Genomic DNA, 19,212 nt, shown 5'->3' with positions numbered 1-19,212 from the left:
TCGGGCCAATATATTACCGTATTACTATTATTTATTATTATTATTACCAATCAATTATTATTATTATTACAATCTTTATTATTATTATTATTATCATTATTACATATTATTACATACATTAATCATTCATTAACATAATTACATATTAGATACATACATACATCTACTTCTTTACATGGCATACATATTATTATAGCTTTACATTATACATACCCCCCCCCATGATAACAACCAGATTACAGATTACATTATTATTATGCATTATTATTATTATTATTATTATTCCTTATTATTATTATTAACATATTATGAATATATTATTGGGAGGATTGGGTCAAAGCCTGTGTCTGTGTTATTACGGTATGGTTGTGGAAACAGACCTGGCATTTCACTACACTATTAGCCTGACAGACAGGCTACATAACATCTGCTAAACATGTGTGTGTGACCGATAAAATTTGATTTGATAAGTTTTGATTTAGAAGCCATGGATTACCACTGTAGAGGAGAGAGAGGATGACAAATACCTCTCCTCTACTGTATTCTACACTACTCTACTCTACTGTAGTCTACTCTACTCTACTGAAGTCTGCTCTACTCTACTGAAGTCTACTCTACTTTACTGGCTGTCTGTTAGGCTGATAGTGGGCTGGGGGATGGACTGTGGGTGTCTGTTTGGCTGATAGTGTCCTGGGGCTGTCTGTCAGGCTGATAGTGTCCTGGGGCTGTCTGCCAGGCTGATGGTGGGCTGTCTGCCAGGCTGATAGTGGGCTGGGGCTGTCTGTCAGGCTGATAGTGTCCTGGGGCTGTCTGCCAGGCTGATGGTGGGGCTGGGGCTGTCTGCCAGGCTGGTGACTGTCTGCCAGGCTGATAGTGTCCTGATAGTGTCACCAGGCTCTGGGGCTGATGGTGGGCTGTCTGTCAGGCTGATAGTGGGCTGAGGCTGTCTGCCAGGCTGATAGTGGGCTGAGGCTGTCTGCCAGGCTGATAGTGGGCTGGGGGTTGGACTGTGGTCCCTCCTGTACTCTCTGTTCACCCACGACTGCGTGGCCAAGTACAACTCCAACACCATCATTACGTTTGCTGACGACACAACAGTGGTAGAGGCCTGGTGGTAGAGGCCTGACAACAATGAGACAGCCCATAGGGAGGTCAGAGACCTGGTGGTAGGCCTGACAACAATGAGACAGCCCATAGGGAGGAGGTCAGAGACCTGGTGGTAGAGGCCTGACAACAATGAGACAGCCTATAGGGAGGAGGTCAGAGACCTGGTGGTAGAGGCCTGATTACAGACAACGATGAGACAACCTATAGGGAGGAGGTCAGAGACCTGGTGGTAGAGGCCTGATCACCGACAACGATGAGACAACCTATAGGGAGGAGGTCAGAGACCTGGTGGTAGAGGCCTGATCACCGACAACGATGAGGAAGTCTATAGGGAGGAGGTCAGAGACCTGGTGGTAGAGGCCTGATCACCGACAACGACGAGACAGCCTATAGGGAGGAGGTCAGAGACCTGGTGGAGAGGCCTGATCACCGACAACGATGAGACAGTCTATAGGGAGGAGGTCAGAGACCTGGTGGTAGAGGCCTGACAACAATGAGACAGCCTATAGGGAGGAGGTCAGAGACCTGGTGGTAGAGGCCTGATCACCGACAACGATGAGACAACCTATAGGGAGGAGGTCAGAGACCTGGTGGTAGAGGCCTGATCACCGACAACGACGAGACAGCCTATAGGGAGGAGGTCAGAGACCTGGTGGTAGAGGCCTGATCACCGACAACGACGAGACAGCCTATAGGGAGAAGGTCAGAGACCTGGTGGTATAGGCCTGATTACCGACAACGACGAGACAGCCTATAGGGAGAAGGTCAGAGACCTGGTGGTATAGGCCTGATTACCGACAATGACGAGACAGCCTATAGGGAGAAGGTCAGAGACCTGGTGGTAGAGGCCTGACAACAATGAGACAGCCTATAGGGAGGAGGTCAGAGACCTGGTGGTAGAGGCCTGATCACCGACAACGATGAGACAGTCTATAGGGAGGAGGTCAGAGACCTGGTGGTAGAGGCCTGATCACCGACAACGACGAGACAGCCTATAGGGAGGAGGTCAGAGACCTGGTGGTAGAGGCCTGATCACCGACAACGATGAGACAGCCTATAGGGAGAAGGTCAGAGACCTGGCAGTGTGGTGCCAGGACAACAACCTCTCCCTCAACGTGAACAAGACAAAGGAGCTGATCGTGGACTACAGGAAAACAGGCCCCCATTAACATGGGCAGTGGGTCGATAGTTTCAAGCGTCTGAGAGAAGAGAACATCACTTTGATAGCAGGCCCTTATCCCAAATGACTCGACTCCCCTCTCATGGGCTCTTTTTTTTTTCAGGGACTCATGAAGCTCATTTGAAACTTTTCCTAACGCGGATGGGAAATGATCCCCAACAAAAGGTGCGATCCAGTTAAGATCCGACATCTGTGTAATTTTAAAAGCCAGGTGTATCCAGTCTTGTTCTGTTCACCTCTCAACACATCTATGGCGTCTCGTCTCGTCTCGTCTCCTCTCCTCTCCACCTCCACCACGGAAATGGAAAACAGGAAAAAATCATTCATTTGATTTCATGTTTTGTTTACTTTAGTTTTACGCAGAGGATGATGAAGACAATGAGAGATGATGAGAGATGATGATGAGAGATGATGATGATGATGATGAGAGATGATGAGAGATGATGAAGATGAGAGATGATGATGATGATGATGAGAGATGAGGAGAGATGATGAAGATGATGATGAGAGATGATGAAGATGATGAGAGATGATGAGAGATGATGAAGATGAAGATGATGAAGATGAAGATGATGAAGATGATGAAGATGACGAAGATGATGAGCTATGATGAAGATGATGATGATGAGAGATGATGAAGATGATGATGAGAGATGATGAGGATGATGATGAAGATGATGAAGATAATGATGAGAGATGATGAGAGATGATGAGAGATGATGATGAAGATGATGAGAGATGATGAGAGATGATGATGAAGATGATGAGAGATGATGAAGATGATGAAGATGATGAAGATGATGAGAGATGATGAAGGTGATGAAGATGATGAGAGATGATGAAGATGATGATGAGAGATGTGACGCAAATCAGAAATGGTTTCTGCCTGAAATGCAACGTCCCCAGAGTCCGGTTGTCTTCACTCAACCATGAATGAAGGAAAAAGAGATCTCTCTAGATGTAGGATTAGGCATGATGTGGGATTTCCTAAGGAGTAGAAAACACATGTTCCTTGTGCTGTTAATTAAGGATGAACACTGTGTGTGGTTGTGTGTGTGTATGTGTGTGTCCGTGTGCGTGCATGCGTGAGTGAGTGAGTGTGTGGATGCTCTTTGTGTGTGTGTGTGTGTGTGTGTGTGTGTGTGTGTGTGTGTGTGTGTGTGTGTGTGTGTGTGTGTGTGTGTGTGTGTGTGTGTGTGTGTGTGTGTGTGTGTGTGTGTGTGTGTGTGTGTGTGAGTGTGCGTGAGTGAGTATGTGCTTTCGTGCGTGAGTGAGTGTGTGGGTCAGTCCTGTGCAGCGGAAATACTCAATCTAAAGACACTCTGAGACATTCTGACTCACCACTGTGACACACACCCACCCACTACCCCTTCCTCCTCTCACACAGTAGCTAAATTGGGTAATGCATCTTTAACACCTTGTCCCATGCGATAGACGGGGGCTACACAGGGCTCCTCATCACGAAACCATAATGTGTCACAGACCTCCCTTCGCCGGAAGTCAAGGAGAACTTTAGAATTCACGTATTCCTTATTCTTCCTCTTCCTAGCTCAGGGATTTCTTCCATTCAAGTTGTTTTCCCTGACCTCAATATTCTTGCATGGCATCTTTGAGAGACTGACCTCTTGTCTGTCTTTCTCTTTGTCTCTGTCTGTCTTTCCCTCTGTCTCCCTTCCTTTCTCTTTCTTTCTTTCTTTCTTTCTTTCTTTCTCTCTGTCTCTTTCTCTCTGTCTTTCTCTCTGTCTCTCTGTCTGTCTTTCTTTCTCTCTGTCTCTTTTCTGTCTCCCTTCCTTTCTCTTTCCTATCTTTCTTTCTTTCTTTCTCTTTCTCTGTCTTTCATTCTGTCTGTCTTCTTTCTCTCTGTCTGTCTTTCTCTTTTCTCTCTGTCTGTCTCTTCTTTCCCTCTGTCTGTCTGTCTGTCTTTCTCTTTCTCTCTGTCTGTCTTTTCTTTCTCTGTCTGTCTTTCTCTCTGTCTTTCCTTCTCTTTCTCTGTCTTTCTTTCTGTCTGTCTTTCTCTCTGTCTGTCTTTTCTCTGTCTGTCTTTCTCTCTGTCTTTTTCTTTTTCTTTCTATCTGTGTCTGTCATCTTTTCTCTATGTGCATTTTCTTTCTACACCAGTAGTGGGGGAGCTTTACATGCTTTGACCTCAGCCTCTATTGGCATTGACTTGGCTTCTCAGCAACCTCTGAAAGCTGCCTTTACAGACTGACAGCACGGTTCACAGGCTTCCTAGTCCAATAGCGCCACTCACATTTCTAAAGGTAATCAATTTAGAGCTCAGGTTATGGATATGTCCAGTTATTTTGTACACTGTCTATGCTGGTGCTAGGTAAAGGCTTATGTGGGAAGGGCACGGGTGGCAACCGGGCTGGGGACATGAGGTGATGTAGTGAGGGGGGCAACGGATGATGACAGGGCTGGACACACACACGCACACGTCCTCATTGTCCTGGTTTCATCCTCAACGTTCGAAGGGCCTCCCAGATGGCGCAGTGGTTAAGGGCGCTGTACTGCAGCGCCAGCTGTGCCACCAGAGACTCTGGGTTCACGCTCAGGCTCTGTTGTGACCGGCCGCGACCGGGAGGTCCGTGGGGTGACACACAACTGGCCTAGCGTCGTCTGGGTTAGGGAGGGCTTGGTCGGTAGGGATGTCCTTGTCTTATTGTGCACCAGTGACTCCTGTGGCGGGCCGGGCGCAGTGCACGCTAGCCAAGGTTGCCAGGTGCACAGTGTTTCCCCCGACACATTGGTGCGGCTGGCTTCCGGTTGGATGCGCGCTGTGTTAAGAAGCAGTGCGGCTTGGTTGGGTTGTGTATTGGAGAACGCATGACTTTCAACCTTCGTCTCTCCCGAGCCCGTATGGGAGTTGTAGCGACGAGACAAGATAGTAGCTACTAAAAACAATTGGATACCACGAAAAAGGGGTCAAATAAAAATATGAGGTGGTTTGCGTGAATGCTGCCATTTTGTCCACGGCTTTGGTTTGGATAAGATCTAAACATCACAGTGTCCAATATGCACTTCATGTCAGTCAATGTATATGTCGTTACCAGTTATCAGAGGCGACCTGGAACATCTCCCAGTCTGCGTGATCTAAACAATCTTGAAGCATAGATTCAAGTTCCACAATCACAACTCGAGTTGTTAACCTTAAAAGAGACTAATTTGTTTATAATATACCAGAATATTGTTTTATAAAGATACGCGTTATATTTTTAGATTATAGGTGTAACTCTTGTAGACCTAAAACGTACTTCCTCATCTCAAATTCAATTGTTCGAGTCCTAGGCATGCAGTATAATAGTAATAACAATAACTCACCAAACCTTCACAAAATGTTTCTCAACTTTATTAAGGTAATATCAAAAGTAAGTCAAGCCGTTGTTTATAGGGAAAATACGAGCAGAATATTATATTGGGGGCAAAGAAAACATTACAATTGACACTTCACTTGACCAAAGAAAATCTCTCAACAGAATGAAATAAAACACTTGCGAACTACTTTTAAAAATTCAAAATGTCCGAGTCAATTGGAGTGTCTGTACTCCCTGCCCCCACATCATAGTCCTGCAGTAACTTAAGCGTAATGTTAATAGCCACACCACACCAAACGTCTACAAACGTTTCTAAACTCTCCTCCCAGTCCTCTGATGTCATGGTTGAAGGCTCTATGAAGGGTCCTGTGTACTCACCGGTGTGTGTGTGTGTGTGTGTGTGTGTGTGTGTGTGTGTGTGTGTGTGTGTGTGTGTGTGTGTGTGTGTGTATGTGTGTGTGTGTATTCATCATCTTAGGAGGGCCAACAGAGTGGTGTGTGGTCTACCTTGTTGCCTGACAAGATACACACACACACACACACACACACACACACACACACACACACAGACTCTGGAGGGAGAAGAGAGAATAAACAGGACAGGAAATGAGATATTGTAGCGAAGAATGGGACAGAGAACGAGGTTGGCTCTCAATACACAACACATTTCATCTCCTCTACTAGATGGCACCGACGGAAAAGAGCGTCATCTTACGAGTTCCAACCCAACTTTATTTTTGTACATTAGCCTGCTGGCCTTACTGGATGGATAGGAACATTAGCCTGCTGGCATTACTGAGTCTATAGGAACATTAGCCTGCTGGCCTTACTGGGTGGATAGGAACATTAGCCTGCTGGCGTTACTGAGTCTATAGGAACATTAGCCTGCTGGCTTTACTGAGTCTATAGGAACATTAGCCTGCTGGCCTTACTGAGTCTATAGGAACATTAGACTGCTGGCCTTACTGAGTCTATAGGAACATTAGACTGCTGGCCTTACTGAGTCTATAGGAACATTAGACTGCTGGCCTTACTGAGTCTATAGGAACATTAGACTGCTGGCCTTACTGAGTCTATAGGAACATTAGACTGCTGGCCTTACTGAGTCTATAGGAACATTAGACTGCTGGCCTTACTGAGTCTATAGGAACATTAGACTGCTGGCCTTACTGAGTCTATAGGAACATTAGCCTGCTGGCCTTACTGAGTGGATAGGAACATTAGCCTGCTGGCCTTACTGGATGGATAGGAACATTAGCCTGCTAGCATTACTGAGTCTATAGGAACATTAGCCTGCTGGTCTTACTGAGTCTATAGGAACATTAGACTGCTGGTCTTACTGAGTCTATAGGAACATTAGCCTGCTGGTCTTACTGAGTCTATAGGAACATTAGCCTGCTGGTCTTACTGAGTCTATAGGAACATTAGCCTGCTGGTCTTACTGAGTCTATAGGAACATTAGCCTGTTGGTCTTACTGGATGGATAGGAACATTAGCCTGCTGGCCTTACTGAGTCAATAGGAACATTAGCCTGCTGGTCTTACTGGGTCGATAGGAACGTTAGCGTGCTGGCCTTACTGAGTGGATAGGAACATTAGCCTGCTGGCCATACTGGATCGATAGGAACATTAGCCTGCTGGCCTTACTGAGTCGATAGGAACATTAGCCTGCTGGCCTTACTGGATCGATAGGAACAATAGCCTGCTGGCCATACTGGATTGATAGGGACTTTAGCCTGCTGGCCTTACTGAGTCTATAGGAACATTAGCCTGCTGGCCTTACTGAGTCTATAGGAACAATAGCCTGCTGGCCTTATTGAGTGGATAGGAACGTTAGCCTGCAGGCCTTACTGAGTGGATAGGAACATTAGCCTGCTGGCCTTACTGAGTGGATAGGAAAATTAGCCTGCTGGCCTTACTGGCTGGATAGGAACATTAGCCTGCTGGCATTACTGAGTCTATAGGACATTAGCCTGCTGGTCTTACTGAGTGGATAGGACCATTAGTCTGCTGGTCTTACTGAGTCTATAGGAACATTAGCCTGCTGGTCTCATGAGTGGATAGGAACATTAGCCTGCTGGCCTTATTGAGTGGAGAGGAACATTAGCCTGCTGGACTTACTGAGTGGATAGGAACATTAGCCTCCTGGCCTTACTGAGTCGATAGGAACGTTAGCCTGCTGGCCTTACTGAGTCTATAGGAACATTAGCCTGCTGGCCTTACTGAGTCAATAGGAACATTAGCCTGCTGGCCTTACTGAGTGGATAGGAACATTAGCCTGCTGGCCTTACTGAGTCGATAGGAACATTAGCCTGCTGGCCTTCCTGGGTGGATAGGAACATTAGCCTGCTGGATGAGTCTATAGGAACATTAGCCTGCTGGCCTTACTGAGTCTATAGGAACATTAGCCTGCTAGCCTTACTGGGTGGATAGGAACATTAGCCTGCTGGCCATACTGGATCGATAGGAACATTAGCCTGCTGGCCTCACTGAGTCAAAAGGAACATTAGCCTGCTGGCCTTACTGAGTCGATAGGAACGTTAGCCTGCTGGCCTTACTGAGTCTATAGGACCATTAACCTGCTGGCCATACTGGATCGATAGGAACATTAGCCTGCTGGCCTTACTGAGTCTATAGGAACATTAGCCTGCTGGCCTTACTGAGTCTATAGGAACATTAGCCTGCTGGCCTTACTGGGTGGATAGGAACATTAGCCTGCTGGCCATACTGGATCGATAGGAACATTAGCCTGCTGGCCTTACTGAGTCTATAGGAACATTAGCCTGCTGGCCTTACTGGGTGGATAGGAACATTAGCCTGCTGGCCATACTGGATCGATAGGAACATTAGCCTGCTGGCCATACTGAGTCTATAGGAACATTAGCCTGCTGGTCTTACTGGGTGGATAGGAACATTAGCCTGCTGGCCTTACTGAGTCAAAAGGAACATTAGCCTCCTGGCCTTACTGAGTCGATAGGAACGTTAGCCTGCTGGCCTTACTGAGTCTATAGGAACATTAGCCTCCTGGCCTTACTGAGTCGATAGGAACGTTAGCCTGCTGGCCTTACTGAGTGGATAGGAACATTAGGCCGCTGGCCTTACTGAGTCTATAGGAACATTAGCCTGCTGGCCTTACTGGGTGGATAGGAACATTAGCCTGCTGGCCTTACTGAGTGGATAGGAACATTAGCCCGAGCTATTTAGGAGGGATATAACACCTTGCACAAATGATTGCGTAATTCAGTTTTTCTTGCTGAGGGGTGCCCTATACCTGTACCTGTGCCCAGAGGGGAGTAAAGATCTCATCCAGGCCTGTCTGTTAGACTCCAAGTACCTTGGGGAGGGCCCTGCCTTAAAGATCTCATCCAGGCCTGTCTGTTTGACTCCAAGTACCTTGGGCAGGGCCCTGACCTTAAAGATCTCATCCAGGCCTGTCTGTTTGACTCCACGTACCTTGGGGAGGGCCCTGACCTTAAAGATCTCATCCAGGCCTGTCTGTTTGACTCCAAGTACCTTGGGCAGGGCCCTGACCTTAAAGATCTCATCCAGGCCTGTCTGTTTGACTCCACGTACCTTGGGGAGGGCCCTGACCTTAAAGATCTCATCCAAGCCTGTCTGTTTGACAGCAAGTACCTTGGGCAGGGCCCTGACCTTAAAGATCTCCTCCAGGCCTGTCAGTTTGACTCCAAGTACCTTGGGGAGGGCCCTGACCTTAAAGATCTCCTCCAGGCCTGTCTGTTTGACTCCAAGTACCTTGGGGAGGGCCCTGACCTTAAAGATCTCATCCAGGCCTGTCTGTTTGACTCCAAGTACCTTGGGGAGGGCCCTGACCTTAAAGATCTCCTCCAGGCCTGTCTGTTTGACTCCAAGTACCTTGGGGAGGGCCCTGACCTTAAAGATCTCCTCCAGGCCTGTCAGTTTGACTCCAAGTACCTTGCTTGCTGTGGTAATAATCCTTCTCATAATGTTTCTCTGGCTGACAGTGGCATTGCCAAACCAATAAAACAACACAAAAAGTAAAAATACTCTCAATGAGAGATTTGTAAAACAGAGTCAGTATAGTACAGTCTACATTAAAAGATCCCAGCTTTTTGAGAAAGTACAGAATTACGACTTCAACTCCGACTCAGCTGTTCATACCGGACCCTCTTCCTTTGATCCATGGTCTACCAAAACGCTGCAGGTGTAGACGTGGGAGACGAGGTGGAGTCCTGGTGAATCTGAAGATGAAGAGAAAATCTAACGGCGCTCCCCCTTCGTGCTTTAGGAAAATGTCCAGTCACTCGAGAATAACATGGATGAGCTTAGTTTGAGAGTCTCCTATCAGAGAGACTTGAAAAGCTATGTGTATGTGAAAACTGAAATATGTTCCATTCTAGGAGTGACTTTTTCAGCAGGTCACTGTGAAAACTGAAAATTATGTCCCATTCTAGGAGTGACTTTTTCAGCAGGTCACTGTGAAAACTGAAAATGATGTCCCATTCTAGGAGTGACAGCCTAGGAACATTGGGTTTAGCTGCCTTGTTCAGGTAAAAATAAACTAAAAACAGATTTGGGGAATTTTAGCAAATTTATTAAACATTTCAAACGGAAATATCACATGTACATAAGTACTCAGTACTTTGTTGAAACACCTTTGGCAGTGATTACAGCCTCGAGTCTTCTTGGGTATGATGCTACAAGCTTGGCACACCTGTATTTGGGGAGTTTCTCCCATTCTTCTCTGCAGATCCACTCAAGCTCTGTCAGGTTGGATGGGGAACATCGCTGCACAGCTATTTTCAGGTCTCTCCAGAGATGTTAGATCGGGTTCAAGTCCGGGCCTTTGCTGGGCCACTCAAGGACATTCAGAGACTTGTCCGAAGCCAGTCCTGCGTTGTCTTGGCTGTGTGCTTAGGGTCACTGTCCTGTTGGAATGTGAATCTTCGCCCAGACTGAGGTCCTGAGAGCTCTGGAGCAGGTTTTCATCAATGATCTCTCTGTACTTTGCTCCGTTCATCTTTCCCTCGATCCTGACTAGTCTCCCAGTCCCTGCCGCTGTAAAAACATCCCCACAGGATGATGCTGCCACCACCATGCTTTAGCATAAGGATGCTGCCAGGTTTAGACATGTAGCTAGGTAGCGAGCTAGCTAAACAATGAACCGGCATAATCCCGCCTCATACTACTACCAATAATGAACTGATTGTCCTAGCTGTAGTATGAGCCTGCAGGTATCTAAAGCTAACCAACTAGGTACAGTGTTAGCTAATTAGCTAACATGAGGCTATAACTAGCAAAGCAAATGGCTCGGAGATATGAATAATATTACTACACAGATCATACACGTAGCGTTAGCTAGCGAGACAGCCAGCTGACGTTAGCTAGCTAGCTAACTGTAAACTTTAACTTGCAATGAAAATGACTTTCTGACAAAATTGTGAGGTAGTGATGTAGTGACAGACACCTAGTTTCCTAGGAAACGAGTCACAAATGTTTTTCATGACACAAAAAAAAAGATAATTATACAATGTTTGTTTAAAACATTCACTGACATTGCAAGAATGTTGCCAGAACACATTTAGTCCAAGTCACATTTAGTCTGTTCTTTAAAGGTTCCCAGAATGTTTCATTAGGAACAGTCTGGTGAGAACATTGTGGGGGATATCAGAAAGAAAATATGTTCCCAAAACACAAAAACTGTGCTGGTCGGTGAACCTTGCTGGAAAGTTGTGTGTGTGTGTGTGGGTGAACCCTCTGTATGTTAACATACAGTTCTCTCAACATCCATCTGTTTAGTATCAGCCTGTTCCCCTTTCTGCTGGGTTTACAGGGTTCACACAGCCAAGGGCATTGCCGGGACGTTGCCGGGGGGTTGCCGGGACATTGCCGGGGGAAAACAGGAGACCTGTGGAAGGCCTCTATAACGCTTTCGCGTTAAGAACGACATGGCTTGTAAGAATGTTAGCCTGTTAGCATGTTAGCCTGTTAGCCTGTTAGCATGTTAGCCTGTTAGCCTGTTAGCCTGTTAGCCTGTTAGCATGTTAGCCTGTTAGCCTGTTAGCCTGTTAGCCTGTGCTGCCGTTTGTACTGGAAATTATTCTGCCTCTCCTCAAAATAAATACCTAGGAATAATAAATCAAACATTTAACCATCAAAACCTTCTTCTTCGACTCTATTTGAACATCCTCAAATCACTGTGAATACAAAAAAACAACATACAGGTACTTAAGGAGCAGATGGCCTACAGTGTACACACACACACACACACACACACAACGGTTGAGAGCGTTGGGTGAATAATAAAAAGGTCCCTGATTTGAATCCGCAACTACGTCTGTCGACATGGTCTGGATAAGACTGTTTACTACCAAAATCATCCCTTTAAGAAAGTCACTTGTTATGAGTTACAAGGTGTCCCCAACCTCTTGGCCTGAAGTTTGGGAACATTTTAATGTTCTCATTAATAATTGAATACATCTTGCTAAAACGCTCTCCTGCAAGACCATGCTGCTTAATATTAAATGAAAGTTATACTAAAAGTGCATGTCAAGAACAGGTGTTGAGACTTCCTCTCTACCTCTCTCATTTAAGCTGAATCTGGGCGATTCTCTCTCTCATTTAAGCTGAATCTGGGCAATGCTCTGTCTCATTTAAGCTGAATCTGGGCAATGCTCTGTCTCTCACTCTCTCTCTCTCTCTCTCCCACTGTCTGTCTTTCATTTCAGCTGAATCTGGGGGATTCTCTCTCTCTCTCTCTCTCTCTCTCTCTCCCTCTCTCTCTCTCCCCCTCTCTCTCTCCCCCTCTCTCTCTCTCTACCCCCTCTCTCTCTCTCCCTCTCTCTCTCTCTCCCCCTCTCCCCCCCCTCTCTCTCTCTCTCTCTCTCTCTCTCTCTCTCTCTCTCTCTCTCTCTCTCTCTCTCCCTCTCTCTCTCTCTCTACCCCCTCTCTCTCTCCCCCTCTCCCCTTCTCCCCCTCTCTCTCTCCCCTCTCTCTCTCTCTCCCCCCTCTCTCCCCCCCTCTCTCTCTCTCTCTCTCTCTCTCTCTCTCTCTCCCCCTCTCTCTCTCTCTCTCTCTCCCCCTCTCTCTCTCTCTCTCCCCCCCCTCTCCCCCCCCTCTCTCTCTCTCCCCCCTCTCTCTCTCTCTCCCCCTCTCTCTCCCCCTCTCTCCCCCCCTCTCTCTCTCTCTCCTCCTCTCTCCTTCTCTCCTTCTCTAACCCAGGCTGAAATCTCAATTAGAGATGTCTTGGGATATGATCCGTGACTTCTGGTCCACGACAGTGAGGGTTATTTTCAAAGCATCGCCCTGAGTGGGGTGTGTGTGTGTGTGCCTTTTCACTGACTTTGTGAGTTTAGAAGATTTGATGCTGTTTTGAAGGTTGAACATCAAGAAAGGAAGCTTTTCACATTCAATCTTTACTCGTCTACTGTCTTTGAACAGGTGGTCTGGTAGTAGGTGTATTTGACAGGGGTCTGGTAGTAGGTGCCTATGAACAGGGTATGGTAGTAGGTGTCTTTGAACGGGGTATGGTAGTAGGTGCCTATGAACAGGGTATGGTAGTAGGTGTCTTTGAACGGGGTATGGTAGTCGGTGCCTATGAACAGGGTATGGTAGTAGGTGTCTTTGAACGGGGTATGGTAGTAGGTGCCTTTGAACAGGGTATGGTAGTAGGTGTCTTTGAACGGGGTATGGTAGTCGGTGCCTATGAACAGGGTATGGTAGTAGGTGTCTTTGAACGGGGTATGGTAGTAGGTGCCTTTGAACAGGGTATGGTAGTAGGTGCCTTTGAACAGGGTATGATAGTAGGTGCCTTTGAACAGGGGTATGGTAGTAGGTGCCTTTGAACAGGGTATGGTGTAGGAGCCTTTGAACAGGGTATGGTAGTAGGTGCCTTTGACAGGGGTATGGTAGTAGGTGCCTTTGAACAGGGTATGGTAGTAGGTGCCTTTGAACAGGGTATGGTAGTAGGTGCCTTTGAACAGGGTATGGTAGTAGGTGCCTTTAAACAGGGTATGGTAGTAGGTGCCTTTGAACAGCTGTGGGAAGCACCAGAGTCAACATCAGCATCCCTGTGGAAAGCTTTAGACACCTTGTAGAGTCAGCATTGGGGCCAGCATCCCTGTGGAAAGCTTTAGACACCTTGTAGAGTCAGCATTGGGGTCAGCATCCCTGTGGAAAGATTTAGACACCTTGTAGAGTCAGCATTGGGGCCAGCATCCCTGTGGAAAGCTTTAGACACCTTGTAGAGTCAGCATTGGGGTCAGCATCCCTGTGGAAAGCTTTAGACACCTTGTAGAGTCAGCATTGGGGTCAGCATCCCTGTGGAACGCTTTAGACACCTTGTAGAGTCAGCATTGGGGTCAGCATCCCTGTGGAACACTTTAGACACCTTGTAGAGTCAGCATTGGGGTCAGAATCCCTGTGGAAAGCTTTAGACACCTTGTAGAGTCAGCAATTGGGGTCAGCATCCCTGTGGAACGCTTTAGACACCTTGTAGAGTCCCTGCCCCGACGAAGTGAGGCTGTTCTGAGGGCAAAAGTGTGGTGTAACTCAATATTAGCGAAGGTTTTTCCTAATCTTTGGTATACTTAGTGTATCTTCAACAGTAAATAAAGGAATGACTGTGTCCCAATTGGTCCCCCTATAGGCCCTGAACAATTAATGACAGAGGATGATGTTCCTGTTAGATTACGTTAGATAGAGAGGATGACAGAGGATGATGTTTCTATTAGATTACGTTAGATAGAGAGGATGATGTTTCTATTAGATTACGTTAGATAGAGAGGATGACAGAGGATGATGTTTCTATTAGATTACGTTAGATAGAGAGGATGACAGAGGATGATGTTCCTATTAGATTACGTTAGATGGAGAGGATGACAGAGGATGATGTTTGTATTAGATTACGTTAGATAGAGAGGATGACAGAGGATGATGTTTCTATTAGATTACGTTAGATAGAGAGGATGACAGAGGATGATGTTCCTGTTAGATTACGTTAGATAGAGAGGATGACAGAGGATGATGTTTCTATTATAATACGTTAGATCAGGCTCACAGAGGATGATGTTTCTATTATATTACGTTAGATCAGGATCACAGAGGATGATGTTCCTATTAGATTACGTTAGATAGAGAGGATGACAGAGGATGATGTTTCTATTAGATTACGTTAGATAGAGAGGATGACAGAGGATGATGTTCCTGTTAGATTACGTTAGATAGAGAGGATGACAGAGGATGATGTTTCTATTAGATTACGTTAGATAGAGAGGATGACAGAGGATGATGTTTCTATTAGATTACGTTAGATGATGTTTCTATTAGATTACGTTAGATAGAGAGGATGACAGAGGATGATGTTCCTATTAGATTACGTTAGATGGAGAGGATGACAGAGGATGATGTTTGTATTAGATTACGTTAGATAGAGAGGATGACAGAGGATGATGTTTCTATTAGATTACGTTAGATAGAGAGGATGACAGAGGATGATGTTTCTATTAGATTACGTTAGATAGAGAGGATGACAGAGGATGATGTTCCTGTTAGATTACGTTAGATAGAGAGGATGACAGAGGATGATGTTCCTGTTAGATTACGTTAGATAGAGAGGATGACAGAGGATGATGTTTCTATTATAATACGTTAGATCAGGATCACAGAGGATGATGTTTCTGTTATATTACGTTAGATCAGGATCACAGAGGATGATGTTCCTATTAGATTACGTTAGATAGAGAGGATGACAGAGGATGATGTTTCTATTAGATTACGTTAGATGATGTTTCTATTAGATTACGTTAGATAGAGAGGATGACAGAGGATGATGTTCCTGTTAGATTACGTTAGATAGAGAGGATGACAGAGGATGATGTTTCTATTAGATTACGTTAGATGATGTTTCTATTAGATTACGTTAGATAGAGAGGATGACAGAGGATGATGTTTCTATTAGATTACGTTAGATAGAGAGGATGACAGAGGATGATGTTTCTATTAGATTACGTTAGATAGAGAGGATGACAGAGGATGATGTTTCTATTAGATTACGTTAGATCAGGATCACAGAGGATGATGTTTCTATTAGATTACGTTAGATAGAGAGGATGACAGAGGATGATGTTTCTATTAGATTACGTTAGATCAGGATCACAGAGGATGATGTTTCTATTAGATTACGTTAGATCAGGCTCACAGAGGATGATGTTCCTGTTATATTACGTTAGATAGAGAGTATGACAGAGGATGATGTTTCTATTAGATTATGTTAGATCAGGATCACAGAGGATGATGTTTCTATTAGATTACGTTAGATCAGGATCACAGAGGATGATGCTTCTATTATATTACGTTAGATCAGGATCACAGAGGATGATGCTTCTATTAGATTATGTTAGATCAGGATCACGGAGGATGATGCTTCTATTGGATTATGTTAGATCAGGATCACAGAGGATGATGTTTCTATTATATTACGTTAGATCAGGATCAAAGAGGATGATGTTTCTGTTATATTACGTTAGATCAGGATCACAGAGGATGATGTTCCTATTAGATTACGTTAGATCAGGATCACAGAGGATGATGTTTCTATTAGATTACGTTAGATCAGGCTCACAGAGGATGATGTTTCTATTAGATTACGTTAGATCAGGCTCACAGAGGATGATGTTTCTATTAGATTACGTTAGATCAGGCTCACAGAGGATGATGTTTCTATTAGATTACGTTAGATCAGGCTCACAGAGGATGATGTTTCTATTAGATTACGTTAGATCAGGATCACAGAGGATGATGTTTCTATTAGATTACGTTAGATCAGGCTCACAGAGTATGATGTTTCTATTAGATTACGTTAGATCAGGCTCACAGAGGATGATGTTTCTATTAGATTATGTTAGATCAGGATCACAGAGGATGATGCTTCTATTAGATTACGTTAGATCAGGATCACGGAGGATGATGTTTCTATTAGATTACGTTAGATCAGGATCACAGAGGATGATGTTTCTATTAGATTACGTTAGATCAGGCTCACAGAGGATGATGTTCCTGTTATATTACTTTTGATCAGGATCACGGAGGATGATGTTTCTATTAGATTACGTTAGATCAGGCTCACAGAGGATGATGTTTCTATTAGATTACGTTAGATCAGGATCACGGAGGATGATGTTTCTATTAGATTACGTTAGATCAGGATCACAGAGGATGATGTTTCTATTAGATTACGTTAGATCAGGCTCACAGAGGATGATGTTCCTGTTATATTACGTTAGATCAGGCTCACAGAGGATGATGTTTCTATTAGATTACGTTAGATCAGGATCACGGAGGATGATGTTTCTATTAGATTACGTTAGATCAGGCTCACAGAGGATGATGTTTCTATTAGATTACGTTAGATCAGGCTCACAGAGGATGATGTTCCTGTTATATTACGTTAGATCAGGATCACGGAGGATGATGCTTCTATTAGATTACGTTAGATCAGGCTCACAGAGGATGATGTTTCTATTAGATTACGTTAGATCAGGATCACGGAGGATGATGTTTCTATTAGATTACGTTAGATCAGGCTCACAGAGGATGATGTTCCTGTTATATTACGTTAGATAGAGAGTATGACAGAGGATGATGTTTCTATTAGATTATGTTAGATCAGGATCACAGAGGATGATGTTTCTATTAGATTACGTTAGATCAGGATCACAGAGGATGATGCTTCTATTATATTACGTTAGATCAGGATCACAGAGGATGATGCTTCTATTAGATTATGTTAGATCAGGATCACGGAGGATGATGCTTCTATTAGATTATGTTAGATCAGGATCACAGAGGATGATGTTTCTATTATATTACGTTAGATCAGGATCAAAGAGGATGATGTTTCTGTTATATTACGTTAGATCAGGATCACAGAGGATGATGTTCCTATTAGATTACGTTAGATCAGGATCACAGAGGATGATGTTTCTATTAGATTACGTTAGATCAGGCTCACAGAGGATGATGTTTCTATTAGATTACGTTAGATCAGGCTCACAGAGGATGATGTTTCTATTAGATTACGTTAGATCAGGCTCACAGAGGATGATGTTTCTATTAGATTACGTTAGATCAGGCTCACAGAGGATGATGTTTCTATTAGATTACGTTAGATCAGGATCACAGAGGATGATGTTTCTATTAGATTACGTTAGATCAGGCTCACAGAGTATGATGTTTCTATTAGATTACGTTAGATCAGGCTCACAGAGGATGATGTTTCTATTAGATTATGTTAGATCAGGATCACAGAGGATGATGCTTCTATTAGATTACGTTAGATCAGGATCACGGAGGATGATGTTTCTATTAGATTACGTTAGATCAGGATCACAGAGGATGATGTTTCTATTAGATTACGTTAGATCAGGCTCACAGAGGATGATGTTTCTATTAGATTACGTTAGATCAGGCTCACAGAGGATGATGTTCCTGTTATATTACGTTAGATCAGGATCACGGAGGATGATGTTTCTATTAGATTACGTTAGATCAGGCTCACAGAGGATGATGTTTCTATTAGATTACGTTAGATCAGGATCACGGAGGATGATGTTTCTATTAGATTACGTTAGATCAGGATCACAGAGGATGATGTTTCTATTAGATTACGTTAGATCAGGCTCACAGAGGATGATGTTCCTGTTATATTACGTTAGATCAGGATCACGGAGGATGATGTTTCTATTAGATTACGTTAGATCAGGCTCACAGAGGATGATGTTTCTATTAGATTACGTTAGATCAGGATCACGGAGGATGATGTTTCTATTAGATTACGTTAGATCAGGATCACAGAGGATGATGTTTCTATTAGATTACGTTAGATCAGGCTCACAGAGGATGATGTTCCTGTTATATTACGTTAGATCAGGCTCACAGAGGATGATGTTTCTATTAGATTACGTTAGATCAGGATCACGGAGGATGATGTTTCTATTAGATTACGTTAGATCAGGCTCACAGAGGATGATGTTTCTATTAGATTACGTTAGATCAGGCTCACAGAGGATGATGTTCCTGTTATATTACGTTAGATCAGGATCACGGAGGATGATGCTTCTATTAGATTACGTTAGATCAGGCTCACAGAGGATGATGTTTCTATTAGATTACGTTAGATCAGGATCACGGAGGATGATGTTTCTATTAGATTACGTTAGATCAGGCTCACAGAGGATGATGTTTCTATTAGATTACGTTAGATCAGGCTCACGGAGGATGATGTTTCTATTAGATTACGTTAGATCAGGCTCACGGAGGATGATGTTTCTATTAGATTACGTTAGATCAGGATCACAGAGGATGATGCTTCTATTAGATTACGTTAGATCAGGCTCACGGAGGATGATGTTTCTATTTGATTATGTTAGATCAGGATCACGGAGGATGATGCTTCTATTAGATTACGTTAGATCAGTCTCACAGAGGATGATGTTTCTATTAGATTACGTTAGATCAGGCTCACAGAGGATGATGTTTCTATTAGATTATGTTAGATCAGGATCACGGAGGATGATGCTTCTATTAGATTACGTTAGATCAGTCTCACAGAGGATGATGTTTCTATTAGATTACG

This window comes from Oncorhynchus tshawytscha, linkage group LG04 (assembly GCF_018296145.1).
Source record: "Oncorhynchus tshawytscha isolate Ot180627B linkage group LG04, Otsh_v2.0, whole genome shotgun sequence".
Classification (NCBI taxonomy): Eukaryota; Metazoa; Chordata; class Actinopteri; order Salmoniformes; family Salmonidae; genus Oncorhynchus; species Oncorhynchus tshawytscha.
This window is presented reverse-complemented; position numbering follows the sequence as displayed.